The sequence below is a fragment of the Anser anser genome (genome assembly GCF_964211835.1).
Source record: "Anser anser genome assembly, chromosome: Z".
Lineage (NCBI taxonomy): Eukaryota > Metazoa > Chordata > Aves > Anseriformes > Anatidae > Anser > Anser anser.
In genome coordinates this window covers 3,977,692-3,997,995 of record NC_139723.1, presented here as the reverse complement: position 1 = coordinate 3,997,995, position 20,304 = coordinate 3,977,692, and the positions used below count along the sequence as shown (strand labels likewise).

Below are 20,304 nucleotides of genomic sequence, written 5' to 3'. Positions count from 1 at the left end.
TTTCTTTTTCTTTTTCTTTTTCTTTTTCTTTTTCTTTTTCTTTTTCTTTTTCTTTTTCTTTTTCTTTTTCTTTTTCTTTTCTTTTTCTTTCTTTTTCTTTTTCTTTTCTTATTATTCTTATTTTTCTTCTTTTTATTTTTATTTTTATTTTTTTCTTTTTTCTTTTTCTTCCTTCTCTCTTTTCTCTACTTTCTTTTTTTCCCTTTCCTTTTCTTCTTTCTTTTCTTCTCTTTTTTTCTTTTTCTTCTTTCTTCTCTCTTTTTTCTTCTTTATTTTTTTCATTTTTCTGTCATTTTTCTTCTTTCTTCTGTTTTTTTTTCTTTTTTACTTTTTTCTTTCTTTTTTCTTCTTTCTCCTCTTTTTTCTTCTTCTTTATTTTCCTTTTCTACTCTTTTTCTTTTTCTTCTTTTTCTTTTTCTTTTTCTTTTTCTTTTTCTTTTTCTTTTTCTTTTTCTTTTTCTTTTTCTTTTTCTTTTTCTTTTTCTTTTTCTTTTTCTTTTTCTTTTTCTTTTTCTTTTTCTTTTTCTTTTTCTTTTTCTTTTTCTTTTTCTTTTCCTTTTCCTTTTCCTTTTCCTTTTCCTTTTCCTTTTTCTTTTCCTTTTCCTTTTTCTTTTTCTTTTTCTTTTCCTTTTTCTTTTTCTTTTCTTTTTCTTTTCTTTTTTTTTTTCTCTATTTGTTTATTTATTCTCCTTCCCTTTTTTTCTCTTCCCGGTTCCTTTCGCGTGCGTTTTTGCTTCCTTTTACACCGGAGGGCAAAACCAGGGCTCGACGACATCCCCCGCCTGTGGGGACCCCGCGGCGGCGCCCCCCGCCCGCCGGCCCGGCTCGGGGCGGCCCGGGACGGCTCGGGATGGCCGTGAGGGGCCGCGAGGGGCCGGTCGGTCTCTGCCGGTGGTGGTGACTCAGCGCTGAGTCAGGGGACTCCCGTGGCGGCTTCCCCGCGGCTCCTGCTCGCCTTCCTGCGCCCCTCTTGCGCTGCAATCCCCGCGCAGGAGGCTGCGGATGGGCGCGCAGCAAGCACGCGTCCCCTGCATCCTCTCCGCGGGGACCTCTCCTCGCCCTCGCCTCCCCGGCTCCGGAGGGTATCTCGGCGACACATCGCGAAATTAGCGCCGGTGCTTAATCACATTAGCGGTGACGCACATCGAGACGGCGCTTGGCGCGGGCTGCTGGCTGCAGCGGCAGAATAAAGCGCAGCAAAGGGGGTTTCGGGGCGATAACCGAGCTGCATGTGTTTGCTCCGGGCCGCTATCGCGGTAGATAGTACCTCTGGGACTGTTATTCCTGAGGTGCCACTAGCGTTTCCCCGAACGTGATAAGGGAACGCTGGTCGTGCGAACTGCTTTCGGGCTTTTAAATAACTTTGAGAGAATTTAACAAGATGCCGCAGAAAAAATGCCTGAAAATCCCAAAGTGCAGGTGCTAAACGCTGAGGTGGTATGGACAGGTGGATGCCTGGAGCATGCTGGCCTGAGCTGCGGCGACAGAAAAGTCTGCCCACGGTGCCCAGCTCTGCACTGCCACTTGAGCAGCGCTGGTTACTTGATTTCTCACTTGGCAGCTCCTCCATCGGTGAAACGGAGCTAATGCGGCAGCATTTTTGGGAAGCGCTGCGCGAAATGCTGCCTGCCAACATCTCCCTGGGATGACTGGAAGGACAACTAATTCAAAGGTCATGCCGGCACGTTATTAACCTGTAATCATGGCGCTGGTCCGTATACGTGCAGCTGCATTCCTTGGGGGTCATTGTTCAGTGCTGGAGGGGAGTCACTCACTTTGCTCCACCTGCTTCTCCGGGAAGACCTGTGGTTTGTGGGGCTCCCCTGTGAACGAGGAGGAAGGGACAGAAGACTTGAGCAAGCAAAGGAGATGTGTTATTTCTCCCGAGAGCTTCCAAGGACATTCAAAGGAGTGCTGTACCCAGCTCTTGTTTTTCCACAGCCCACCATTGGCAGCAGATGAAGTGGAGCTGGAGCTCGGTCCTCTGAGCTCCACAGACCTCCAGGTGGATGAACGACAGGTAGAGGCTCACCTACAGGGACACCTCTGGGTGGAGGAAGGGAGAAGGCACCTACGTGACAGCGTAATGAGGGGTGTGCTCGGCCAAGCTGAGCCCTGAAGCATCCTCTTCCCCAGAACAAGAGGTCTTTCCATGAGGAATACGCCATGACACCTACTTCTGGAAGGACAGGAGGTTAAGGTGGCTGCCCCAGGCACTTCCACTGACTTGGACGGTGTGTGCGTGGCACCCTAAATTTCCTTTCCAAAAAAAAAAAAAAAATAAAAATCTTGTTCCCCCCGTCTTCCTCACACCATCCCTAAAAACTGCTGGGGAATCAGTTTAGAAGACAAAGCACTGAAGTCTCCTAGCGTCTGCCCACCTCCCGGAGTGGCCGCATGCATGGAGCTCCCTCTCCAAACCCTCAAGCACCGATTATTTTAGAAAGACATTTTCACAGTCTGCATCAGTGCCTGACACATATCCACACACAAAAGAAATCCCTGCCTAATGAAATGCTCGGTTCAAGCTCCTAAAAACCAGATAAGACTAGTTAGACAGTGTTTACTTTCTGGGACTCTGCATCAGAGACTGAGTCACTCACTCTTCCTGTGCTGCCTTTGTTTCAGATTAGGACATATGAAACTCATTGCCAGAAGTCATCACTACTGGGAAACTAACATACTTTATTGTTATTCTTTGGACTCACGTGACCTTCATTATAAAATAGCTAAAAGGAAAAAAAAAGGAAAAAAAAAAGCTACAGATAGCTCCTGGCATCCCACGGAGAAAGCACAACAGGCAGCAGTTGCACAAGGCTCCTGGTGTTGCCTCAGGTTACTCTGATGAGAGCTGCCCTCTTGTTTTCTTCTAGTTACAGGACAGTTGCAACAGCGCCTGTTCGGTGCTTTGGCACTCGGGAGGGTAGGAGGCAATCCCGTAGGGCAGAAACGAACCACCTTTCCCCCTCAAACAGCCCCCAGAGAAAGGGGTATGGCTCTGTTAGCCTTCACCAGCCCACCCTGCATCAAACACAAGGGTGCTGGGGAAACTGAGGCAGGACGAAGGATCTTTCCTGCCCTGGCACCGTGGCAAAGCTCACACAGCCGTGCCCCTCTCTCCACCCCTGGGACAAGCCTTGGGAGGCTGCACTGCAGAGCCTAGGGTGCTTCTGCTGAGGACACCCATCTGCTGCAAGCTGTGCTGAAGCCCCTTGCACAAACAAATGGGTGCATAAGTGAGGAAATGCACAAACAAAACAAACTGTGCTGGTGGAATTCTTGCTTTCCAGTACCGATCCAGACATTAAAGTAAAAAATTTGTGCTGGAGTTTGAACTTTGTTTTTCATTTCCAGTCAAAACACATTTTGAATTAAAATCATTCTACCTAAGGATCTTTCAAAAAGCAGAATGAAAACATGCAAGTTTCACAGACTATTTTCAACTGTTTCTGTTAAGAAATATCATTTTACAAGGTGTCACAAATCTATATAATTTGCAAATTAATTTTTGCTTTTCATATGAGATCTTCCACAACAATTTCTTTATCCAGAAGTTCCTTGGAAGTAATATTTTGGGATTAGTGGTGTAACTAATGATCTCACAAGACAGTTGTCTCGTGGCAAGACATTTCTTTAAGACATCTTTAAGTCAAGACATTTCTTTCATGACTTGTTTTTTCTCCATGGGATGCAATATTGCTACTTTCCGCTTTCATCCCAAGGTGCATAGAAGTGGAAAACACTAAATTAGAAAATCTTTAAATCCCACTTCTAAAAGTACATGGTTTGCCACAGCATTTCTGTCTATCCAGAACTAGGCTTACCATGTCTGTACTGTTCCTGTTTCTGGAAATCATAGAATTAAGAATGATATTTTGTACTTTTTGTTTTCCCCCAAATGGTTTGTACTTTTTTTTTTTTTTCCCCAAATGGCAGGATATTCATCTCAGAAGGATTTACTGAAGGAAAAGAATCAACAGGGAAGAGGAAAGAACAGCTTATTATCCATAGATTAATGTATTCCCTCCTGCACCTTCATTTTGAAACTGGTGAGTTTTGAATACAGCGTTACAACTGCACTTCTCTATTCTGCCAAAAATAAGTTTCCTAGACAAGCCCTAGAGTGACTGCGAATTTATACTTTAGAGAAGTGCTTTCCTTGCTAATATTAGTATCTCATACTTCTGAATTCATGCTAATTATCTACATATAGACCATTTGGTAAATCATTTTTGCACACTTACAGACTATAGGAAGGATCCCAAAACTCAGCACTAACTGCACTTTCCACTATTAACACTGTCATTTTTGGATTTTTGTCCTGAAGAGCTGAAATGGCACATCAACATTTTAATTCAAGTTTTCAGAGGGAGTGGAAGTCTGCTTTGGAGCAAAAGGGAGGATAAGAATCTAGTTGCCTTCTCTGAAGACGTAAAAGCTTTTCTAGCTCTTAAAAACCCTCTAGCTTTTCCATCAAGGTTGACAATTGTGATGAGTTCTTTGGGCAAGTTTTTTGGTGTTTTTTTCTTTGTTTGTTTTATAAAAAATCCATATATTTTATCCCTTTCCAAGTGAAGGCAGATTTGTACAGGGCAATTTGTACAGTACCATGCAAAAAAATGAATATTTTGGATGCAGACTGCTAAAGGAAGTATCATGTCAAGCAATGCACTTTATTTCAAGTGGGTTATTTAAGCTTTCAAGAGACAAACTAACCTTGTCACATTGATTACTAAACCATTCCAGATTTCTGAAGCAACCTTTATGAGTCATTATTCTGTTCTGCTCAAACATTTTGTGTTTGTGAAAAAGAGAGAACAGAGCTTAGTAAGATTATAAATTAAGATATCCTAAGGGACACTATGGGAGATAAAGGCTATGCTGGTGAAAGAACCAAACACGTATAGAAGCAAATCCATGGTAGTTAATTCACATAATAAAAATACTTAAAAATCTCTCAATTTCTGGGCAGCATTTCCCTATTAGATGCCAGTTGGACCACACTCCTTGAGCCACATAGAGAGAAGCACTGAATTCTGGATCCAGATTATTTTAGGTGCCAAGCAACTCAGCCCTACCTGATGTATGCATTTTTAACAGAAGCCTAACATGGAAACTGGGAAGTTAGAGGCCAAAAAGGTTAAAACCGTTTGGAAATATTGGTCTTGGTGAGAATCCAGTTCAAGCTTTGGACCTGGCCCTTTCTCAGAGATGTCTGGCTTGCTGGAACAATACTGCTCACCCTTAAACATTGAATTATCATGTGTCTATGTACTCCTGCATTGTAACACACCGCACACAGAAAGTTAATAACAGTAATGCATTTAAATGTTGTAAGTAAACACAACCCAGTATCCAGAACATCTGTCAATTAAATTCTCTACATGGCATAAGTCAAGTACATGCATTACAATGTTGTAACCACGAGCTGATTGGGTGTTTAACAGCAGAAGTAGCACTATGAAATTATTTCAGACCTGCCCCCAAAGTCTACACCATTTAACTCCTCAAACAAGAAAACCAGCAGGTAGGTTAAAATATAACCAGCAGAAAGACAAGAGTTGTTATCACTGGGTCTCAGTGCCAATGGAAAAAAAAAAAAAAAAAAGGCAGCCCAAAGTAAATCTCATCAGTCTTACGATGATGAAAATCTAATGCAGCAGCTGTTTGTCTGGGAACAGTCTCTCAACACATTTTGATTTCACAGCACAGGACTAATCTTTTCTAGAGAGCACACAAAACCATCAGCTCTCCTTGCAGATGGTAGTGTACTTTTCTTCCTTTCTGGTGTAGCTAAGTGTCTTCTGTAGCAGTGACACCATACTCAGGAGTGCGCTGCGTCTGCGGTGGGATGGGAGAGGGGAGGGATGTTCACAGCTGTGGGCGTCTTCAAAGTGGAGAACTGAAGCCTTGAACTCGAGGTCTGATTATATTCAATAATGAAAAGTAAATTCTAAATTAGTAACAGAACATTTGCTTGCAAAGTGATTAATTAACCTTTAAAACACAAAATGCCACCAGATTTAAGGGCTCAGCTAGAGGCAAGAAGGATTACATATTTATGTTTATAATGCCAACATCTAAAGATACATTAGGAGCAGAAAGAGAGCTGCTCTTATGCTGCAGATTTGTGTATATGAACTGTTTTGTGTTAATAAGATTAAGTCAGCAGAAAAACCGAGGCCATTAAATCAGGGAAAATCCTGTGCTGCAGTGCTGTAAACATATTTAATTTTGGTAAACTACCCTGGCATAATTGCAGTGTCTTTGCATTTTAAGTTGAAAAAATCTTCCACTCCTGAAATAGGGCTGATACTACAGAATAATCAATGTACTAAAAACATTGTTATTGATGCTTCTGTAAGAAAACATGGAAAAAAAATGATGGTGCAGGTTGATGTGAAAGCTTACCTGTGAGGGAGCATGCTAGACAGCGAAAAAAAAAAAAAAATCTCTAAACTACAGTGATTTTTGTAAAGATAATCTCAGTAATCTCAGTTCTTATAGTGAATTTCCAGTACAATGACCATACTAAATCAAACTGATGTATAGAACTGGGGAAGGTAACGTCAACAGGCTTTTTCTAGAGCTTCTCTAACTTTGATAGTTACGAAATATCTGCACAAGTCAGAGAAGAATATCTGCTGGTATTTTTCCAGATTTGTAGTTGTAGCCTTACAGAACATGTTTCACAATTATTTTCAGTCTTTTCTGACCAAACAAACAGACAAAAAAGAAAGGAAGGTAGATTACGAATAGTAAACCCAATCTCACTGAATATTTTATTTTGGCAAGCTCAACTTCATTTTTCTCACAAAATAAAGTGCAGCAGTTTCAAGGAGACACTGTAAGTGCTACAGGTCCGTAGAAGAATATAGAAGCAAATTTAAGTTTTTTCTGACAATTTCAATAAATTGTATGTATTGTAATTGCACTAAAATATTAATATTGTCATTAGACATGTCATAATACAGTGCTTATAAATCCAAAATAATTTATCAGCAGTCTTGATACCATGACAATAATAGAATCACAGAATTATGGAATATCCTGAATTGAAAGGGACCCGCAAGGATCATCTAGTCCAACTCCTGGCTCCACACAGGAGGTTTTGGACAACCCAAAAACCAGACCCTACGTCTGAGAGCGCTGTCCCAATGTTTCTTGAACTGCAGCAGCTCGATGCCGTGACCACTGCCCTGGGCAGCCTGTCCCAGTGCCCGACCACCTCTGGGTGCAGAACCTTTCCCTAACACCCAGCCTGACCCTCCCCTGTCCCAGCTCCATGCCGTCCCCTCGGGTCCTGTCGCTGTCCCCAGAGAGCAGAGCTCAGCGCCTGCCCCTCCGCTCCCCTCGTGAGGGAGCTGCAGGCCGCCATGAGGCCTCCCCTCGGCCTGCTCTGCTCTGGGCTCAACAAACCCAGGGACCTCAGCTGCTCCACACTTCTTGCCCTCTAGACCCTTCCTTATGTTTGTTGCCCTCCTTTGGATGCTCTCTAGCAGTTTTATGCCCTTATATTGTGGTGACTAAAACTGCACACAGTGCTCGAGGGGAGGCCAGACCAGCGCAGAGCAGAGTAGAACAATCCCTTCCCTTGACCATCCAGCAGTGCTGTGCCTGATGCACCCCAGAACAAGGCTGGCCCTTCTTTTTCTGGCTGCCAGAGCACACTGCTGGCTCACATTCAACTTGCCCTCAACCAAAACCCCCAGATCCCTTTCTGCAGGGCTGCGCTTCAGCCTCTCATCCCCCAGACTGTCCGTACAGCCAGGGTTGCCCTAACCCAGGTGCAGAATCCAGCACTTGCTCTTGTTGAATTTCATGTGTCTGGTGACTCATTTGTCAAGATCTCTCTGCAAGGCCTCTCTGACCTTGAGGGAGTCAACAGCTCCTCCTAATTTAGTATCATCTGTAAACTTTCTCACTATGCACTTGAGTCCTGCATTGAGATTTACAAAAACATCAAAGAGCACTGGGCCTAAAATGGAGCCCTGTGGAACCCCACCAGTGACTGCCTGCCAGCCTGATGTAGCCCCATGTGCTTTAAACCTTTCAGCCTGACCCATAAGCCAATAGTTCACTCATAGAACTGTGTACTTGTCTAGCTGTAAACTGGATAATTTGTCTGGAAGACATTATACTGTGAGAAACACTATGAAAAGCTTTGCAAATATTAAAACAAAATAAAAATAAAAAAATCACGTTTACTGGCTTCCTGTGGTCATCTATGTGGGTAACCTTGTCATAAAAGGATATTAATTAATTCTCCATAATTTTGCCAGGTATTGAAGTGAGACTGACAGGCCTGGAATGACCAGTGTTTTCCTTCTTACCTTTCTTGGAAACCAGGACAACATTTGCCAGATTCCAGTTGACTGTGACTTTTCCAGATTCCCAAGACCATTGAAAAATTAAGAAAGGTCTTGCAATGACATCAGCCAGCTGTTTGTGTACCCTGGGATGAATCCCATTGGACCCCATATACTGATATACATCCAGCTGGAGCAGCAAATCCCGCACAAGTTCAAAGTTGGCTGGGAGTTTATCATCATCACAGTCCTGAAATTCAGAGCTCTGGGTGTCCCTGAGCCCATCATTGGTGTTAAAGACAGAGGCAAAGAAGGCATTAAACCTCTCTGCTTTATTGGCATCCCTATTTGTGAGGTGACCAACTTCAACAAGTAATGGATCAATGTTTTCTCTGCTCCTCCTTTTGCTGTTAGCATACTTTAAAAAAAGCCCTTTTTGTTGTCCCCCACAGTACTGGCCAGCTTCAATTCTAACTGAGCTTTGGCTGCATGAATTTTCTCCATACAGAAGTGAACAGCACCTCTGTAGTCCTTGTTCAACTGACCTTGCTTCCAATATCCATACACTTTCCTTTTCCACCTAAGTTCTAGAAGATCCCTGCTCAGCCAAGCTGGCCTTCTGCCCAGCTTTTCCAGCTTCTTTGGAATCACCTGCTCCTGTGCTCTTAAGAGGTGTTACTTAACTAACCAGCACTGCTGGGCCACAATGCCTTCAAAAGCCTAAGTCTGCCCTCTGTATCGTCAGGACTAAATATTTGCTAGCAGCTTTCTGCCTGTCACCAAGGATTTTAAACTCAACCACCTCATGGTCACTATGTCCAGGACAAATCGCTACTTCACCCACAAGACCCTCTCTGTTTATAAGCAACAAATCTTGGAGGGCACCTTTGTTAGTCACCTCCCTCAGTGCCTGTACCAGGGAGTTATTGCTAACATGCCTCAGGAATTTCCTGGACCTGTTTGTATTGGCTGAATGGTATTCCCAGCTAATGTCTGGGAAGTTGAAGTCACCCATAAGGACAAGGACAGCTGACCTAGAGATACCACTTAATTCCTTATAGAATAATTTATCAGTGTTGCCATCCTGTCTGGGTGGCCTATAGCAGACTCAAACAACAAAATCTGCTTTATCTGTTTGTCCTTTAATCCTTACCCAGAGGATCTCAACTGTGCCATTGCCAACTGCAAGTTCCATACCCTCCACTCCCTCCATTACAGACAGTGCTCACTCCCTCATAGATTTTGATATGATTTGATATGATTTTTGATAAATCCCTCAAGATTTTAGATAAAAGATTTTAATAAGATTTTAGATAAGAGGCCGTTGCCCAAAGTCTTAGAAAACATTACATAGCAAAATGAATATTCCAAAACATTACATAATTTGTGATGGTAAAAGGGTCTTTTCTGTTAATTTCTTATGGAAGGGATGTTTTTATTTAACTGCATCTGACCTCTGGCCAAGAAAGAGAGATAGGCTGGAAATAAGTTATAAGATATTAGCACCTTTCTAGTGCTAATAGTTCTCTTGAATTCTTCAGATCTATTCTAGTTAAGGTCTTCTTACATGTGTGAGGTTAATTTTTTCATCTTTTGAGCACACAAGCACACAAAACTTTATCTGGATTCTCTACTGGTTATTTCTTTTATCTGCCAAGATTTTTGTATTTTATTCATCTCAGAGGATAATATTTGTTCTCAGTTGCAGCCCTTAATTCCTTAGGAAACCAAATACAGATCACTTTTCCAGTTAATAAGAAGCTTGAATGTCAGATTTCTGTGTCTTAGTATTGGTAAAGGGAAGCAGCATCCTTGAAGATTCAGCTTTTATATTCATGTTGTTTAGATTCTCTATGGGTGTTTTCAGTCGTGTTTTTATTTTCATACATACATGCTCTCTCTATATGAAGAAAAATCTCATGAACTGTATATTAATCTGTCATGGAAAGATTACCTTGAGGGAAATGCATGAAGACAAAGCAAAATCCTGTTGCTTTCCAAGGAGACTAGTACACATTTATCTGTTCATCTGCAGATACAGTAAACACTCAGAATTGTTAGGGAGATGAATAAACTGCAGAAAATAGCAATGTTCGTAATTAGAGGTTAAGCAAGTTTCCATTCCCATTGTTTGTGCTCTAAAAGACAAAGAGATACAATCCCCAAATTTAATAAAGTCTTGCCACCAAGATACTGAAATTAGTAATTGAGTCATCTGCATATGGACGATGGATCTAAAGTAAACAATTCCATGACAAATGAAGAGCTATTTGTTTCTCACTTACTGCTTAAACAAAGCATGCTATTTTTAAAAGGGACAACAGTTACACAAAAAGGCTGTCCATGCCAGTCTGGCAATGCTGAATTCAACAGTTTTGTGTACTTTAACATTCACATCACAATATTTCGTTACGTTAGTTCAGCAAGGCCAGATGAGATTTGGCTTCCAGGTACATACCTCCTCTTGATTACCTGGGCCCAGGCTGAAAACCATTAGAAGACATAAACTGCCTATTGTACATGAGAGCAGAGCAGAAAAGGTTTGACAGAACACAGCCTTATCTAAAGTCCAGGCTCATTTTAGTGGTGTCTCCCTGATGCCCCCTTTCTGATTTATGTCCCCGCACTGAGGCTTGCAAGACAATTTGAACCTTTGCTTAAAATTTTCCTTAGTCAATGTCATAGACTAGAAGATGTGAAGAAACCTGACGAGGGCATCTAGTGTAAAGCTACAGTTAATTACACTGGTCATTCCTGAACAGTATTTGCCTAACCTGTTCACAGCTACATCATGCTGCCAGTACTCCACAGCTTTCTTGCATGGTGCTTCCTTATCCCTAAGGAAAAACCTTAACTAGTAATCAAAGATTTCTTTCTACAAGTTCAACTCATTGTTTTCGGATGTGTTTGCCATCTGTGTGGGAGAACAGACTGTCTTTCACATTTGCAACTTTATCTATTGGGAGGCTTACTTTCTCTTGGTTAGGTAAACATGTTAACAATTTTTATCTTTCCTGTGAAGATTTTTTATTCTAGATCTTTGACCAGGTTGTTGTTTGTTTGACTCTCTCCAAATGATTTTTCCTCCATATACGGTATCTAAAAGACAGCACTACCATGGAAACCTTGCATCACTGAACCACAAAGAGGAAAGACTCTTTCACCGTAGTTTCACAGGCTGTCTTCTAATTTCAGTACTAGGAGAGTGCTTAATTTCTCAGCCAAACTGCGCTGTTGATTTATGAAACCTGCAGACCACAAGAATGAAACGTGCAGACCACAATAAATTCCTGGGTCCCTTTTCACAAAAATGTGGCTATCTTGGTTGCTCTTCATTCCGTTTGAAGAGGTAGTGGCTCCTACAGAGAAGCAGTGACATGCAATTGTCCTTGTAGACTAGTATTCAGCAGCTTGCCAAGATCAATTTTAATTCAAGCCTGTCCACACATTCTCATTCTCTTCCAGCTTAATTCTACCTGTAAATTTAATGACTGTACTGTTATTTCATCATCCAATCACGAATACAAAGCATTGTACCAAGCACAGGTCGTATTCACTGATCTTAAGCCACTGCATTCAGTCATTTTGCAGCTACTGTTGCATCAACCCCTCAGCACATACAGCTAACCATGATTCCTAGACAAAAATGTGTCAAGTGAAACAATACAACAACTTCTTATGAAAAGCAGAATGTATAACATCTCCTTTTTCTATCTTTTAAGAAAGCCTTCTTTATTTTCAAAGAGAGAAATTAAATCGGTTAGACATGATTTGTTATTGACAAATAGCCAATATGTTGGCTATTGCTCATCTCTCATCTCCTAGCTTTCTTCTTACAGACTCCACAGAAACCATCTAGTCAAAGCTCACTGCCACAGTCACCAAGCAAATCTCTCTCATATTGCTGATGCTACGGCTATGCAGAGTTAACCTTCTTTCTTTTGGAAACTTGTAGTGATTCAGTTCATGTAAATGGCTGAATATTGCATCCATTTCACAGAATCACAGAATCATCTAGGTTGGAAGAGACCTCCAAGATCACCCAGTCCAACCTCTGACCTAACACTAACAAGTCCTCCACTAAACCATATCACTAAGCTCTACAATCAGCTCCTTTTAGAAGATGTGGGTGGGGGTGTAGATAATGAGCTAGCTCTTCAGACTTTCCCAAAAAGCAACTTTTATTGGGTAATAGTACAAGTTTTCTTGCTGTTGTGAGTCCATGCTGTGTTACTCATGGGAAGAAGTAGGAAAAAATAATAGTAATTAAAAAGGATTCCTACAGGAAAGAACTCCATGGTAAACAATGCAGTTTGGTGCCATTTAAGGCCAGAGCTAACAACTGCTTCCATCCTCTGCCCAGTATCACTGGACTGAAAATTCATCCTTCAACAATGTGTGCAAGGAGTTAACAAGGACTGAACAGGAGAACACAGGAATTTCTTCTCATGTGGGAAAATGCCAGCTCCCACCTTCACCCGCAGACCTGGCAAGATAATTGAACCTAAAGTTAATTTTACTGGAACCACTTAGAAGTGAACATAAAATCTTTGTTATGAGGGAGGACTTTGTGCCTCAGAAGCTTTCTAATACAACCAAAATAAATCTCTTATTCTTAAAGTCATTTTTTCCCTTGTTCCGTCTGTCTTCATGATAATGACTATTTTCCAGCTGTGCTCTCACATTGGTTCTGCCTACCCAGACTTTCCATGTTGATGAGGAGCCCGATTTCCACAAAGACAGAAATGGTTTGGCTGAGAATGAAACCAGCTCTCCATATAATAACAGTGCGTATAACTAATCAGGAATTCAGCAGTCTCAAATGATGCTGAATGGGCAGACTTGATCCAACTGTACGAAACGTAAGCCAGCTGCCAGCAGGAGTAAGTGCCTTAGGAGGAAGAGGAAACAAACGAGGAAGGAGACACCCGCCTCACCACACACAAAAGAAGCAGGGGTTCTCTCGAGTGGGAGAGCAGGGCCCAGTCTTACAGTGGTTCTCCAACCTGTCTGATGGACTGTGCAGGGCTTGGCAGACGGCAAAAGGGGAAAGCTGGCAGGAGAGCAAGAACCAACTGCACTCAGAGCTTATTTCACTCTTGAAAAGTATGACTGCCATATAGGCTTAAAAAAAAAAAAAAAAAAAAAAAAAAAACATAAACCCCACCACCTTTGAGGGACAACATGTCATTTCATTACGTTTCTTGATTTTATTTATGTTGAAAGGGTATTGCAAACACCTCCTTATAGGATGTCAGCAAAATTACATGGAGTCACTCAACTATGCAAGTGATTTGGCAGATAATTGGCATGTCCAGCTGCTGGAGATAGGCAATTAACTCCCTTTCATATAGTACACATTTCAGAAACAATGTGAAGGCATAACCCAGTATCTTTTTATGCCAGTTCTGTTGAGCCATTTGGAATATTAAAGAATAGTAGTAATCATCCAGGATTTATTTTTTTTTTTGTCAAAAAGATCACCTTTATCACAATATACGAAGTATCTCTCTTTGATGTACCAAATGTGTTATAGCAGAATATCCTCCCTGCTTCAATTTCCTGGAGGGAATTTCAGAATTCAGAGTAAAGCAGTTTCATTTGGCCCTGATCGCAGTCCAGTGTCAGAAAATCGTCATCATGTGCTGTTGATCAGAGGACTTTGAGTAAGAAGAAATTCTGTAGTTACGCTTGCCCTTACACCTACAAGGGAGGGACAGCTCTCTGCTCAGATATGCATATCAGCAAGGACTGCTCGAGCTCCTGCAGCCAGGCACGTTGCAGGCTTGCTTTCAGCCTCTCAGCCTCGCAAGATCCTTTCCAGGTGCTCCTTCTCAAATCCAAAATCCAGTGAAGGCACAGCGCGCCAGCAGAAACTTGGACACCGAACTGCATTTTGTTTGTGATAGAAGCTCATTGTATCTCCCTCCGTTACATCCAGTGCTTTCTATAAAAGCGAGCCACACATGTACCAAAAGTAGTTAGCTTTACATTCTTCCACGGGGACGGCTGCCAAGTTAACTCTTCCAAAAAAAATTCCTGGCTGTGAAGGGCAGGAACGGGACTCATGTGATCCGTAAACAAGCTAAGGAAGTAGGAGGCCTGTCAGCCTCGGAGATGATGTCAGCCCGCCTCGGCGTGTGGCAGGGTCCGACCCTGTTGCTTGCGCTTGGCGTTGCACTGATAAGGGCTCCCCTCTTGGCTCTCTCGGTGCAGGCAGGAGGGAGCACGTCCCCCCGGAAGCCATGGCACGTTTCTTCCCAACGCTATCTTCTTCTAGGCGCTCTAGCAGAGTCAGGGCATCCTTGTGAAGAGCAGTTGGTGTTAAACACACTCCAGATGCCCGACCCCAGGCCTACCACCCATGGGTGCTACCAGCCCACACCAATACAGGGCAGAGAATGGCTTGCCTGCGGCATGGGCTCAGATACAGCAAGCTCCAAAGGAGTGAGTCACCTTTCCTGATAAAATTCCACAAGAGCAGGCTGTTCTTTATCCTGATCCCTCACCTTCAAACCAAACACTTCTGGCCTCTTAGCGAAACACGGGCCGTCTGCTATCGGAGGTATTCGTTGCCCAGCCATGGAGCCAACAAGGAAAGTGCATTGAGCAGGAGGTAGCTGCATCTAGAAAAGCGCCCATCTTACACATCTTCCACCCATTTGTGTCTCAAGGTTGGTACTAACATGATCCTAACTGGTGCAAGAACTGGGCATCTAGGAAAAGTTAACAGGCAACAAGAAAGTAATTAAAAAATGCCACGGCAGATATTACAGGGCGTGGAGCTTACCTGTGTTCTGATGAATTAGTACCTAGCAGCTTCCTGAAAATGAAAGTTTTTCAACCTTCAGTCACCCTCAGTCACCATTTCATTAGTCAGTGCAGAGTATAGGGACAGAACATATCCAGATTATTTTTTTTTTCTAGCCAGTGCTTATTTTTTCCCATGCCCTTCAATGCAAAAAAAATAAAAAATAAAAAAAAAATTGCAGTGTAAAACAATGCCCCTAACTTGACAAAGTTCTGAACAACGCCCCTGAAAAACAAATAAGTGGGGGAAAAAAAAAAAAAAAAGTGCTGCAGGTCAAAATGCACCAGTTAGCCTTTGAGCCCTTCTTGCATAAGATACATGCCGACACTAGTTCCCCAAAAGCTGGCAACATGACTATGGTGAAGAAAGTCAAAAGCAGCTATTTTGACTCACAGTTTGTGAAGCAGCAAATCATTCATCTGAGCCAGGTAGAGAAAGAAATCCCATGTGCTGAAGCAGCAGGGAGATGATCAGTGTGCTGCTCTCTGTATTTTTTAAATAGACGGTTTAAGAAGGTATTACCTCATCATTAACCTTCAGTGCTGTATAGGCCTGCCGTAGGTAATGAAACCTTGGAAAGGAGTAGAGCCTACTTTTGGTAATGTGCACATGCATTTAGTTTTATAGCTTTTCAGTCCCTGAGTGACAACTGGTCTTATGCAAACAGAAGAATTATCAAAGTGCCTTTGTAAGGAGGTATTTGTGTTTACTAAGGAGCATAATGCTACACTACGGCTTTGCGGTTAAATAACTTGAATCCCTTATTCCACTAACTGACAATCACGTCAGTTTTTCCACTCTAAATGACTAATGGAAATTTGAATACCACACATGTTTGTTAGCCTGAAGTTTGCCCAATGCTGCATGATTGCAAAATATTTGTAGATTTAGTCTTTAATGTATTGATTTTTCTTGTTAAGCTTTGCTATTGAGAGTCAGCAAAAGCTAGTTACAAAACAGCAGTGGCCTGATCATCTCCAAGGTACATGGACCTCACAGCCCTCATTAGATGCATCATCAGCTGAAGGTGTTTTAATCCTCCAAAGAAAGGAAAATCAGGACAACAGACTGGTTACCATATTCCACCTATTCTGACAAAAAATATGTTGCAATTGTTGTGGGGGGAAGTGGTCCTTTCTCATTAGATTAAGCTGAAGGCTAGATAAAAATGGATGTAGGCACTGAACCTTGTCACTGTGTTAAAAAACAGTAGCTCCCATGTCGCTGTTTTGACTAGTTTTTCTGTTTGTGTTAAGATAGGGGAAATATAGCAAATTTTTCTTTTTTCTTCTGCTATCCAGTACGTGTCTACAACACGTACTGTACCAAAAGTCGCTTTGTGATTTTGACCAAGGATGAAAAGCAACCAGTTCAAGCTATCTTGTGCTTGGTAGTGGAATTTGGACAGCTTGTCATTGTTTTGGAAATGCTCTGAAGTTTTGAAAATGAGGGAGATAGAGGTAAAATAAACATCTTGTTGAAGTCTTTGGAGAACATAAGTGGTGACCCATGTTCTGCCTGACTCTTTCATGTTAAATTTGTCCTTGTCAGAGGTCCATCATTTTCCCATTAAACGTCGCAGGCTATGCTGAACAGCTCATCTGCTATTCCCACAGTGCATCAAGAAAGAGAAGAAAAAAAGGATTCTGTTACTGCTTACATTTAGCAGCAGCAGTCCCAGTTCAGTAGCAGCACTTGTGGGACAAAACTTAAAGGCATTGGGGCAGATTGCTATGCCTTTGTATCCCGGTGACTTAAGTCCTTGTGAATTTCATCTTAAAGTTTGTTACTTATCCAGAGACAGTCATCCCCATCAAAGTTGGTAGCATAATGAAGGTCAAATTACAAAGTACCCTCTTCCAAGTCATCTTCTTTAAAAAGCTTCTCAAAACCAAGGGGGTTTAGGCAATAGATGAGTAAGGTTTGAACATAAATTCACCATGTACTTGTGGTGAACATATCATTTACCACATGCTTAGACTTCTTCTCTATAAAGTCTAAGATTAGTATAGCATTCAAATTTAGCTATCTGAGATTTGGGAAGAAAAGTATCTCCTTCTTGAACTTTCTGCTTCATGTCCGGTATTTCTAAAGCATTGCATCTGCATGATATGGAAAGTGAATCACAGACAGAAAAGATTGCAACCCTCACTACAAAATAACAAAAGGCATTTCACATGGAGCAGCACCATGTGGCTATCTTGCTGTTCCATTTCCATCAAAATAATTTGGGCAGCCAGATTAAGAAAATTGCTTAAATTGCCTTATACATCAAATTGGTGACATCTTCTCTAGATGAAGTTTTCCAGAGCTTTATCCATTAATCCTCTGGGAGAGCACATCCTGACTTTGTAGGCTCTGAACAGGCTGCCAGTGACCTTCACCGAGGAGTCAATGCTAAAGGGCTAACAACCTTCCTGGCTCCACCAGGCTGGTGACAGGATACACAGGGACAACCCGTGCTCTGCAAGTGCCAGAGGAGAGAGGGATATCATATCAGGCCTTTTGAAAAAGAAACAGATTCCTGCTGTAAGCTCCAAATGAAACACACTGGCCAAGATGGAGGGTTTGGCAGACACTTACAAGAATGTTTTATTGTTGATAATAGCTTCATATTGTTGATTAATAAGAGTGTTGCCATCTGTTTAAACTATTCAAATAAAGGCTAAACAGGTTTGGTCAGTGCATATTTCTACAGGCCATTCTAGATGAGTCCATTCCTTTCCACCTCAATCTCCTCAACTATCTTCTCCCTCTCTTAAAAAAAAAACAAACAAACAAAAAAAAATGCACTGACAGTTTTAGCAGTTTGGAAGAAGTAGGCATTTTCCAAGCTCCCGGGGACAGGCTCTTCTCTCCAAGCTGCGAAAAGTGCAACGCAACTTCACTGTTATTTCAGTTCCACACCATAATAATGGAGAATAGCATTTAGCCCCTGCTGTTTTGTGTCTCTGAAAGAAAATCATTGTCTTTTACCCTTATTCTGGAAAAAAAAAAAAAAAAAAAGAAAAGACGTTAAAAATAGGTTGAGGCTTGTTTCGGAAAGCTGGCCACAGAAGATCAAGTTTGGAAGTTGGATGTTCACGTACTATTTCTTTTAAATGGGGTTTCAGCAGAAAAATTTACCCCTAAATCAGGGCATAAATGTGTTTGTTAGGGCTCTAGTCCATTGTAAGATCCAACATCGATTAATTAACACGAAGCCCTTAAAGCAGTTTTCTGATTTTGCAGCACATTCCTGCGAGTCCTGGTGAAAAATAATAGGATGCCTTTGTCCAAAAGCTCACCTACTGATTACAAAGTCATACTCATTACTGAACCCTTTATCTGTGCCGGTCTGCATCACAGCAGCATCCACCCAGATCACTGAGGGCAGAAGTCACAAAACAAATCCTCCCTCACTGGGAACAAATGTGGAAAATACAGAAAGATGGTGAGGGACATAAGGTGCTGTCCTCTCATAGAAATCAAGCTCTGTTTTGACATCAATACCCCATAAAAGCCACATGGAGAAACGACTGGCTGCTTGCTTGGCTCAGGCACAGCAGTGCTGCCGGGGCCGTGCATGTCTCTCCAGGAGCAGCACTACCTCCTGCTCCCAGCACAAAGCACTCTGCCCCATCAAGTGCCCTCCTGGCTCCAGCGAGGTGGGAGCCAGCATTGCTGCATATATTTAAATTTAGAACCTATCTTGAAGTCGTGTAGAGGCTTTATATGGGTTATCTCTATCGCAGCAGAAACCAATTAAGCATAGGCAATTGATGCATGAAACAACAGAGCAAGTGCCATCGAGAGCCCACCGGGAAGTGAGAAGGCAATGACTATTTCAACAAATTCACACTCCTCAATGAATGCCACAAAGCACTCGAAACCAGCACTTTTCCCAGGCTTTAGGAGAAGCAGCAGCAGCAGCAACATGCACCCACCTCTCTACCTCCGTTCTCATGTGTTAACTCTGTGATCAAAATTGTGCCCTCAGTATCCAGAAGCTGCCCATTGAAACTGTGAGCTTCTGCACCTCCTGAGAGGTATGACTCCAGGTGCAATCAGACATACCTGCACTCTCCAGCCTGGCTCCGTATTTTTCACGCATGTGGCAGAGCCTCTCCTTGAAGGCACTGCTGGGATTTTCCCCCGGCAAGAGGAAGGCAAGGCATCATGCTCTCAGACTCATCTTTTAGCAAAACTTCATGCCATCAATACAGCATAAGCCCACGTTACTGGAGGTTGCTGTTCTGCTCCACCTGATCCTACACAGACTGATCTGGGAGGAATCTGATCCCTTCAGGAACTACCCTGCTGATGTGCCCCTGAAGCCAGCACAGCTGAGGCAATGCTGTGCAGAACAAAGCCCCCACAAGCAGTCCCTCTGCAGTGGGATGAGGCCATAGATGCTGAACTCCCTTCTGCGGGCAGTGGATGTCTGGCCACAGGAAGCAGCACGAGGCCATCTCAGAAGGTCTGTGAATTCTTGGAATATAGATTTCTGGGGAAAAATAAGATTGTATCTTTGCATCAGACCTCGAGTGGATACATGCTTCCATAGAAAGTTTGGCTGCCTTTCTAAGGCCGACCCTGACAAATGCAGACTCTTCCTTCAGCAGAATGGCAAAAGTAGAGTCAAAATAATAATACTAATAATAACAACAGCAACCATGACCGACAACAAACAAAAACAAACAAACAACTGCCCCCCCCAAACAACCCCAAACTCTGTGCCATCAACTAATCATAGAATCATAAAATCACAGAATGGCTTAGGTTGTAAGGGACCTTAAAGATCACCTAGTTCCAGCCCCCTGCCATGGGCACGGACACCTCCCACCAGCCCAGGCTGCCCCCAGCCCCGTCCAGCCTGGCCTTGGGCACTGCCAGGGATGGGGCAGCCGCAGCTCCTCTGGGCAGCCTGGGCCTGGGCCTCACCGCCCTCTGAGGGAAGAATTTCTTCCTCACATCTAATCTAAATCTCCCCTCTTTTACTTTAAAGCCATTTCCCCTTGCCCTATCCCTACACCCCTGACACAGAGTCCCTCCCCAGCTTTCCTGCAGCCCCCTTTAGGCACTGGAAGGCCTCACTAAGGTTTCCCCAGGGCCTTCTCTTCTCCAGGCTGAACAACCCCAACTCCCTCAGCCTGGTTCCATAGCAGAGGTGCTCCAGCCCTCTGATATCCTTGTGGCCCTCCT

General features: G+C 42.7%; 1 long non-coding RNA gene across 2 annotated transcripts; it reads right to left on the bottom strand.

The window, feature by feature from the left end:
* Positions 1 to 586: 586 nt before the first annotated feature.
* LOC310889808 lies at positions 587 to 18,123 on the bottom strand. Of its 2 annotated transcripts, XR_014576807.1 has the most exons (3): positions 17,384 to 18,123; positions 10,264 to 15,025; positions 587 to 5,923 (listed from the first exon to the last, which is right to left on the bottom strand). It is a non-coding gene; the product is annotated as an uncharacterized lncRNA (long non-coding RNA). The 2 variants fall into 2 exon arrangements; XR_014576808.1 differs by lacking the exon at positions 10,264 to 15,025.
* Between the last annotated feature and the right edge of the window lie 2,181 nt (positions 18,124 to 20,304).